The following is a 7678-nucleotide window of genomic DNA, read 5'->3' as shown; positions in this document are numbered from 1 at the left end:
CAGTTACTGTGCACACACACACTCAGTTACTGTGCACACACACACTCAGTTACTGTCCCCCACACACACTCAGTTACTGTCCTCACACTCAGTCACTATCCCCCCCACACTCAGTTACTGTCCCCATACACACTCAGTCACTGTCCCCACACACACTCAGTCACTGTCCCCACTCACACTCAGTTGCTGTCCCCACACCACATATAGAGTCTCCCCCCAAGCCCCACCCAAGCCATGCTCTCCAACAGGACAAACGTTCACCCATCAGGTGAGTTGCCCAAGGCCACAGCTCTGTGAGTGGTAGCAGGGATTTGAACCCTGAGCTGGTTAGACTACCTTCAGGACTCTCTGACCATGTAACACCCTGTTCTTAGGGCTCGGACTTGATTGGTAACTTTGTTTCCTCTCCTAAGCACAGAGAAACTGTCAGCCCAGAGGCCTGCAAGCTCCTCCTACCGGAAGGGACTGGATGTTGTAGAGAATGTTGGAATTTTACCACTGATGAAACTAAAGCCGTATCTAGTGGAGTGATGCATCCAAGTCTCTCCTGCACCCAGGAAGTACAGCCTAGTCTAAAACACCGGCATTGAAAACACTGTGCCTTCAGTGGGTCGGCAGTTCCTGCTATAAATACAGTGCTGACTCCTGGGTAACCTTAAGCCTCCTGTAGGCTTGCCCGCCCAGGCCTAAGGCCATAAATCCCAGAGCCTACACCGCCTGCTGTGCTCCCCTCCTGACAGAATTTTCCCCAATGCCCTAACAAGGTACCACATTTTTTTTTTACAGGCTCCAGATGATTGGAGGCAGTGTTGAGCTACCTAGCTATCTCTGAAAGGGGGTGTGGCTGGAGGCAAGACGACCCTCCTGGAATAAGGACCTAACCAGGGTACCGAGCACAGAGAACAGGGGTGTTGGGTCCAGCCTCTGCTAGACAGTCAATGACCTTGGGTGTGTCTTCTGCCCCCTGGACTTCAGCTTCCTTACCTAAACAGTAGAGCCACGTCACTTGTCCCTAGGCAGTAAATGACACATCTAAAACGCCCAGGTCTAGGAAGGTGTCCTGGTAGCTCCACTCTGTTCTCTGCCCTGTAGTTTCTTTACTGCCTGAACTATAAAGCCCCTCACACTGCTAATAAAGACTGGCATCATTTTAATGGTGCAGAATGAAGAACAGAGTCCCTTCACGGGCCCCTTTGAATGGATGAGCAGTGCCCAAGGGCTCACAAGCCTCAAGAATGTGGAGACTGTTTTTAAAGGCCCTGAGACTGGTTAGGGACAACAGGGAGATTCCACTGAGCTGCCTGGGTCTGTTGCTGGAGGCAGGAGTCCCAGAGAGACCTGACTGATATCTGGAGATGAATTTAAGGAGACTTCTGAACAGAGAGAGCAGAGAGAGTCTCCTCTGCAGGCTGTAGCCTTGGGCCAGTTTGTTGTTTGGGAAATATCTCTCTCTCTCTCTCTCTCTCTCTCTCTTTCTCTCTCTCTCTCTCTCTGTCTCTCTCTCTCTCTCTCTCTCTCCCTCCTTCTCTCTCTTTTTTCTATTTTTGTTTTTTTTGAGATAGGGTCTCTCTATGTAGCTGAAGCTGGCCTAAAACTTGAAATCCTCCTGTCTCAGCCTCCTCAGCAGGACCTGTTCGTATTCTCAGATGAGGCTCTGTCAGACCCATATAAGGAAGATAAAGACCACTGCACTGTATTTTACAGCCAGGAAAATGATGCCAGGAGCTTACTCAGGGCCTCTTGTCAGAGCTGAGCCAGAACAAAGTAAAGCAGTGCTGAACCCCCAGCCTCCCAGCCCAATGCCCCTCTCCTAGACAAGGAAGGGACAGAGAGGATAAGTCCCCTCCTGGCCCCAGGCTTAGCATATCATGTGTTGTACCACTGTCCTGGCAGCCTAAATATTGTCTTGGCCTTCCTGAAATACTCTACCTACGGGTGGCTTTACAGACTGCTAAAACTAGGGCTCTGTCCCCGGTGCCGGGAGTGAGCTATTCCGGGTTTGTGTCAGGTGTGGGGCCAGGCCAGCCAGAGACTGCCGTTGGCAGCTCCCCAGGCACCGGTGGCCTCCACAGCCGCAGGAGCAATACTCAGCAGCCGGCTCTGCTGGCGTCCAGTGGAAGCGGGCGAGGTCAGCCTGCTCTTGTCTAAGTCTCCCTCCTGACACACAGGCACATACAGAGCCAGCCCCAGACCGTCCATCAGATATCACAGGGCCTCCTAGGACATCGTGGCATGCCTGTGAATGCCTAAGAATCACGAAGGTGAGGTTTTAGCATAAAGACTGTCTGGGCCAGAGCTGAGCCATATCTTACTAAGGACACCACTGAGGGGAGATGCTCAGGCCATGCGTGCTTCTGAGCATCTGCCCACAGTACCTACTTATCCTGTCTCAGAGGAACCGCTGTATTCATGATACACGGATACCACCAGACACTTCTGTACATTATCATAATTTTCACAAACTATGCAGTAGGTGTGTAACCACATCCATCCCCATTGTCACCCACAGACACTGAAGCGCAGAGACATTAAACCACGTCACACAGCCTGGAAGCAAAAGATTAGAAAGCATAGCCTGGACAGCTTCCTTCAGAGCCCCACGGTAAACACTGAATATGTTGTTCTTAGCTTCCACTATTTGAGGTAGCCAATCTCCACTATACGTCAGGGTCTAAGGGCAGGACCTGGATTCTGTCTGCATCTCCTCTCACCGGTATCCCCAGCCACCTCCCACCCAGGAGAAATCCTCGGGAGCTGATCTGCCACTGGTGAAGTGATCAGAACATCCCAGTGGGCTCAGGATCCCGGGAAACCTCCCAGGACCTTCAAGATCATCCCAACTTAATGTTTACAACCCTTCCGTTGCATATGGTGTCAAAGGTCATGCACCCTGCACCCACTTTGAAGCCCGGCCCCACAGCTTGATCCGGGAATCCTGTGGTCAGCCCTGCCCCTTCTCCAGGCTGACAGCCCGAGAATTTGTTAGAGGTACAGCTTCCTGCTAAAGCCTACTAGGAAATCAGGGGGTGCGGCCAGGGCTGAGCTTGGAGACTCAAACTGCCTCTGCTGGGCTGCAGCTCCCAGGAGTCAAGCTAAGAGGAAGGGGTCCCCCACTTCGCTGCTGCCTGCAGCCCGTGGGGGGCCGGGTGCCCTTGGTGACCGGAGGCCTTGCCTTTGCAACCGGAGCCACGGCCGGTAAATATAGCACCGCCACTCACCAGCTGAGGGGCCCTCGCCGTCCGACATGGTGGGGGAGATGGGCCGCCAGCTGGCCACCAGCCTGCAGGGACACTCAGAGCCCTCAACAGCCGTCACCCACCCAGCCTGGCTGGGGACTGCTCCGTGTCCAGCCCCTAAGCAGTGTCCTGCCTCGCCAGCCTGGCCACCCCCCCATGTTGGGCTGGGCAGATAAGAGCGTGTTCCCGGTGCCAGGAACCTGTGCGATTGGTGGATAATTCTAGGCACTGCCCTCTCTGCCTGGGGCCTCTCCTCAGCAGCCCCAGAATGTTGCCTAAGAAGCTACTGCACCCCTGGGTGCTGGACCAGTTCCTAGAAACCCAGCTCTGGAGACTATGGGATGCCTATTCCCGCTCTTCCGGTGTCTAGTCCTACCTACTAAGCCAGGACCATTTATGGGCATTTAATGAAGGAGAATACCAAGTGAGTGTGTGCTGGTCCCAGGAGGCATGCAGAGTCCAGCCACCCACACTTGTCAATTCATTCTGCTTTTCAGGCAGCCACATCAGGTCCGTGTCCCAGACAGGGTTAAGTGACCCTGAAGGGAAACCAGCCCTCTAGGGGTGTAACCGGGATCTGGAGCCAGGCTGTCTGTCTCCAAGGCATAGGAAGCCTTGCCTTTGTTTAGCCAAGAGCACCCACACTTCTGGACAAACACAGAGGACTTTCTGCTCCACACATGTTGGGGAGCTGTGTGAAGAGAGGCGCTCCCTACAGGAAGTGAGGTGACTTTTGTGCTCATACAGGAAACGTAAGATTGAGAGAACACACTGCTACAAGCATTTAGTATGTGCTTGCTGTATGCTTGACTAAGTGTCAAGTCAGTTCTCTCCTAGCTCCCAAAGGTCGGGGGCAGTTCTGGTGTAGTGCCATGACTCCCAGAGGTATCACCCCAGTGTTGGACTCCTTGCCCTACCCGTCCCCCAGGACTGGGTGTCTTTCCAGTTGTGAGACACATGGAGTGAAGCAACTTAAAGAAAAAGGGGCAAGATGGAGAACGTTTCCATGCTTTCCCTGAAAGAGTTGTCTGGCTAGCTATAGCATCCATCCCAGGAACGTGAACCAGCAGCAGGTGCAAAGGAAGAAGTGGCATCCCCAGCAGGGGACGGCAGGGGTCCCCAGCACAGACTGAAGAAGACAGCACTATCCAAGCAGGAAGTATATTTTCCTGCAGAGAAAAGCTAGCATTCAAGGCAGGAAAAGCCAGGCAAGCTTATTGGAGGAGGAGGCAGATACTGATACTGAGAGCCAAAAAGCCTCAAAAAAAAGATAGATAGATAGATAGATAGATAGATAGATAGATAGATAGATAGACAGATAGATAGTTCTGGGCCCTCTTGGCAAGTCTTGTATGGGCACTGAGGCCTTTTCTCTTTTCTTTTTTTGGTGTTTCGAGACAGGGTTTCTCTGTATAGCCCTGGCTGTCCTGGAACTCACTCTGTAGACCAGGCTGGCCTCAAACTCAGAAATCCACCTGCCTCTGCCTCCCAAGTGCTGGGATTAAAGGCGTGCGCCACCACTGCCCGGCTGTCTTTTCTAACTCAAAGACCATAGAGGGTTGAGATCACAAAGAAAGTTCTTTCTAGGGGAAAAGAGAGGAAGGTAGGCTGAAGAGTCACATCCCCCCTCACCCAGCACTGGCCCACGGCCAGCAAAGACTAGTGAAGGAATTCAAAACTGCCAAAGGCCCCTCTGGTCTGCTCCATGCTGTGCCCTATACCAGGCACTTTCCCTCTGACCTCCTCCTCTTCCTCCTCCTGTTTCTCTTTCCCCCTCCTCTTCTTCTTCCTTCATCCCTTCCTCCTCCTTTTACTCCTCCTTCCCCTCCTCCTTCCTCTCTTCCCCTCTCCTCTTCCTTCTCCTCCTTACCCCTTCCTCCTCCTCCTTCTTCTCCCCCTCATCCCCCCTCCTCACCTGTCTTGAGATATTTCAGGGGCCCCTGCACTGTGCTGTCCCTGCCCCTGCCCCTGCCCCTGCACACTGTCCCTGCCCTGTCCCCGCCCCTGCCCCTGAACACCTCTCTACTACCCCTGACCTTCCTGTGCTCAGTGCCTGGTCCTTGCTGTGCTAGCCCTGTTGCCTTGATAGGTAATGAGCCCATCACGGTTGGAAGTGTGCAAGCAAAGTTGGGCAGCCTGGCTAGATATACATGGAAGTTCAAACGTCAGGAGGGGCTGGAGTCAATGCTGTTGGAGTCCCTTAAGGGTGACTAGCTACCATGTTTGCCTGGCATGTCCCCAGTTTGTTTGTTTTTCTTTTTCTTTTTCTTTTTTAATGTCCCCAGTTTTACCCTTAATTGTCCTGCCTGCATCCTGCGAATGTCCTCAGTCCCAGCAACAAATGACTTTACTGTGTCCCTCCCAGCTAAGGTTTAATCCTAAGTGATCAAAGGAGAGGCAAAGCAAAACCCCTGAACTGTCTCTAGAGCCCTGGGGTCTCCATCTCTTCTCTTCTGCCCCACATCATCATCATCATCTTCTTCTTCTTCTTCTTCTTCTTCTTCTTCTTCTTCTTCTTCTTCTTCTTCTTCTTCTTCTTCTTCTTCCTCTTCTCCTGCTCCTCCTCCTTCTCTTCCTTCTCTTCCTCCTTCTCCTCCTCTTCCTCTTCTTCCTCCTCTCCCCCTCCTTCTCCTCCTTTTCCTCCTCCTTCTTCTCCTCAGCCCAGACCAATACACTCACTAGTGCTTGCAGAATAGTGTGGGAGCTGAGAAGTCAGAGCTGGGACTACAGGGCAGTGGCTCACCTCACAGTGGGAGGAATCCTGTTGTGGGGTGTGGTGGTTTCCGATAAGAATGGGCCCCATGTAGGCTTATCTAATTGAATACTTAGTCCCACATGGTGGAACTGTTTGCAAAGGATTAGTAAACTAGCCTTCTTGGAGGAGGTGTGTCTCGGAGTGTGGGCTCTGAGATTTCTTAAGCCCACACCGTTCCCAGTTAGCTCTCTCTTGTCTTGTCTTGTGGATTAAGACATAAGCTCTCAGCATCTGCTCCAGCGCCATGCCTGCCTGTCTTCTGCCACGCTCCCTGCCATGAAGGTCATGAACGCTAAGCCTCTGCAACCATGAACCTCAAATTAAATGCTATTTTTTTTATGAATTATTTTAGTCATGGTGTTTCGTCACAGCAATAGAAAAGTAAGGAAGTCAGAGGGAAAGGCCGTGGGAATTAATAGTGCCAGGTGTCAGGTGCGCGCATATCCTAGTGTGGGCAAATGATGGGGCTTAGGGAGAAGGCTCCACAGAGATGCTCACCTTTAGCCCTGGTGGGCAGACTTTAGGACCAGGGCTGGAAGGAGCCTGGGGGCACAGGAACCAGGTCACATGCAAGCTCTACAAGGGCCTCCCAATCACGGTACAAGCCTGGGCCTAGCCTCATATGCTCTCTGGCGGGGACTGCCACAAGGAGTCTTCTGCCTCCTTCCCTGGAGCCATCGCTCTGTCTAGCTCTGCATCTCACTCAGAGGGACAGCCCAGTGTCAGCTCCTGTGTGCAGGCCACTTCCCCTTCCTGTCCTTGGCCCCAAGTCCCTTCCTGTTCTCTTTATTGTGAGAACATGTGTTAGGAGAAAAAAAACAACTTGATTCTCTTGGGCTTGAGGTCAATAGTCACATGTGAGCCCACTGCATGTATGAGAATCTGTGAGCAGGTAGCTGTGCACACGTGTGTACGTGTGCTTGGTAGTAGACATGTAGGATGTGTATATGATGATGTGGATAAGTGTTCCCATGTGGTCATGTATACATGTACATATATGTGCCTTACATGTATGGAGCATGTATATGCATGTAAGGCATGCACTGGCACATGTGTAGTAGAACCTCTACAGTTCATGCTGAAGCTGACTGTTTCCAGGCCCACCAGCTCCCAGGCCTCACAAGCACCTGCTGCCAATTCCCACAACTGCTGGTGGGGATGGTGGTGGTCAGAGCATGGAGGCTGCTCCCAGGGGTCTAACGAGGCTCAGTGCAGTCTCCAGAGGCCCAGGCTGGTATAGGTGGAGGGGCTGGGTTCAGGAAGGCGGAGCAGGTTGTCAAGGGATATTCTATGGGGAACTGTTCAACAGAAACCTAGGAAATATCAAGGGTAGAGGTGTGCAGGAGGTATGAGAAAGAGCTCACGGCACCCCAAGAATGGCTGCAGATTGGCTGGTGGTAAAGTAGAAACTTAAGGGTCCTTTGGAAAGTCAGTTGTGTTGGATGGTGTTTTCCTGAAGTGGACACAGGTGAAAGGCTAAGGCAGACTCGTGAAGGAACATTTAGCTGAAGCAGACACAGGTGAAAAGATGTTCTGCTAAAGCAAGCACGTGAAAGGACACGTGATGAAGGATTCTTTGCTAAGGACACGGGTGTATTGGTCTGTCTTACGTTATGTAGCTGAGCTGCATTTGTCGGGACTCCATAGAGAGAAATGCACTCAAAAACTTCTGGTGGTGTGCTGGCTT

The sequence above is a fragment of the Grammomys surdaster genome, unplaced genomic scaffold (assembly GCF_004785775.1).
Source record: "Grammomys surdaster isolate TR1022 unplaced genomic scaffold, NIH_TR_1.0 144, whole genome shotgun sequence".
Taxonomy (NCBI): domain Eukaryota; kingdom Metazoa; phylum Chordata; class Mammalia; order Rodentia; family Muridae; genus Grammomys; species Grammomys surdaster.
This window is presented reverse-complemented; position numbering follows the sequence as displayed.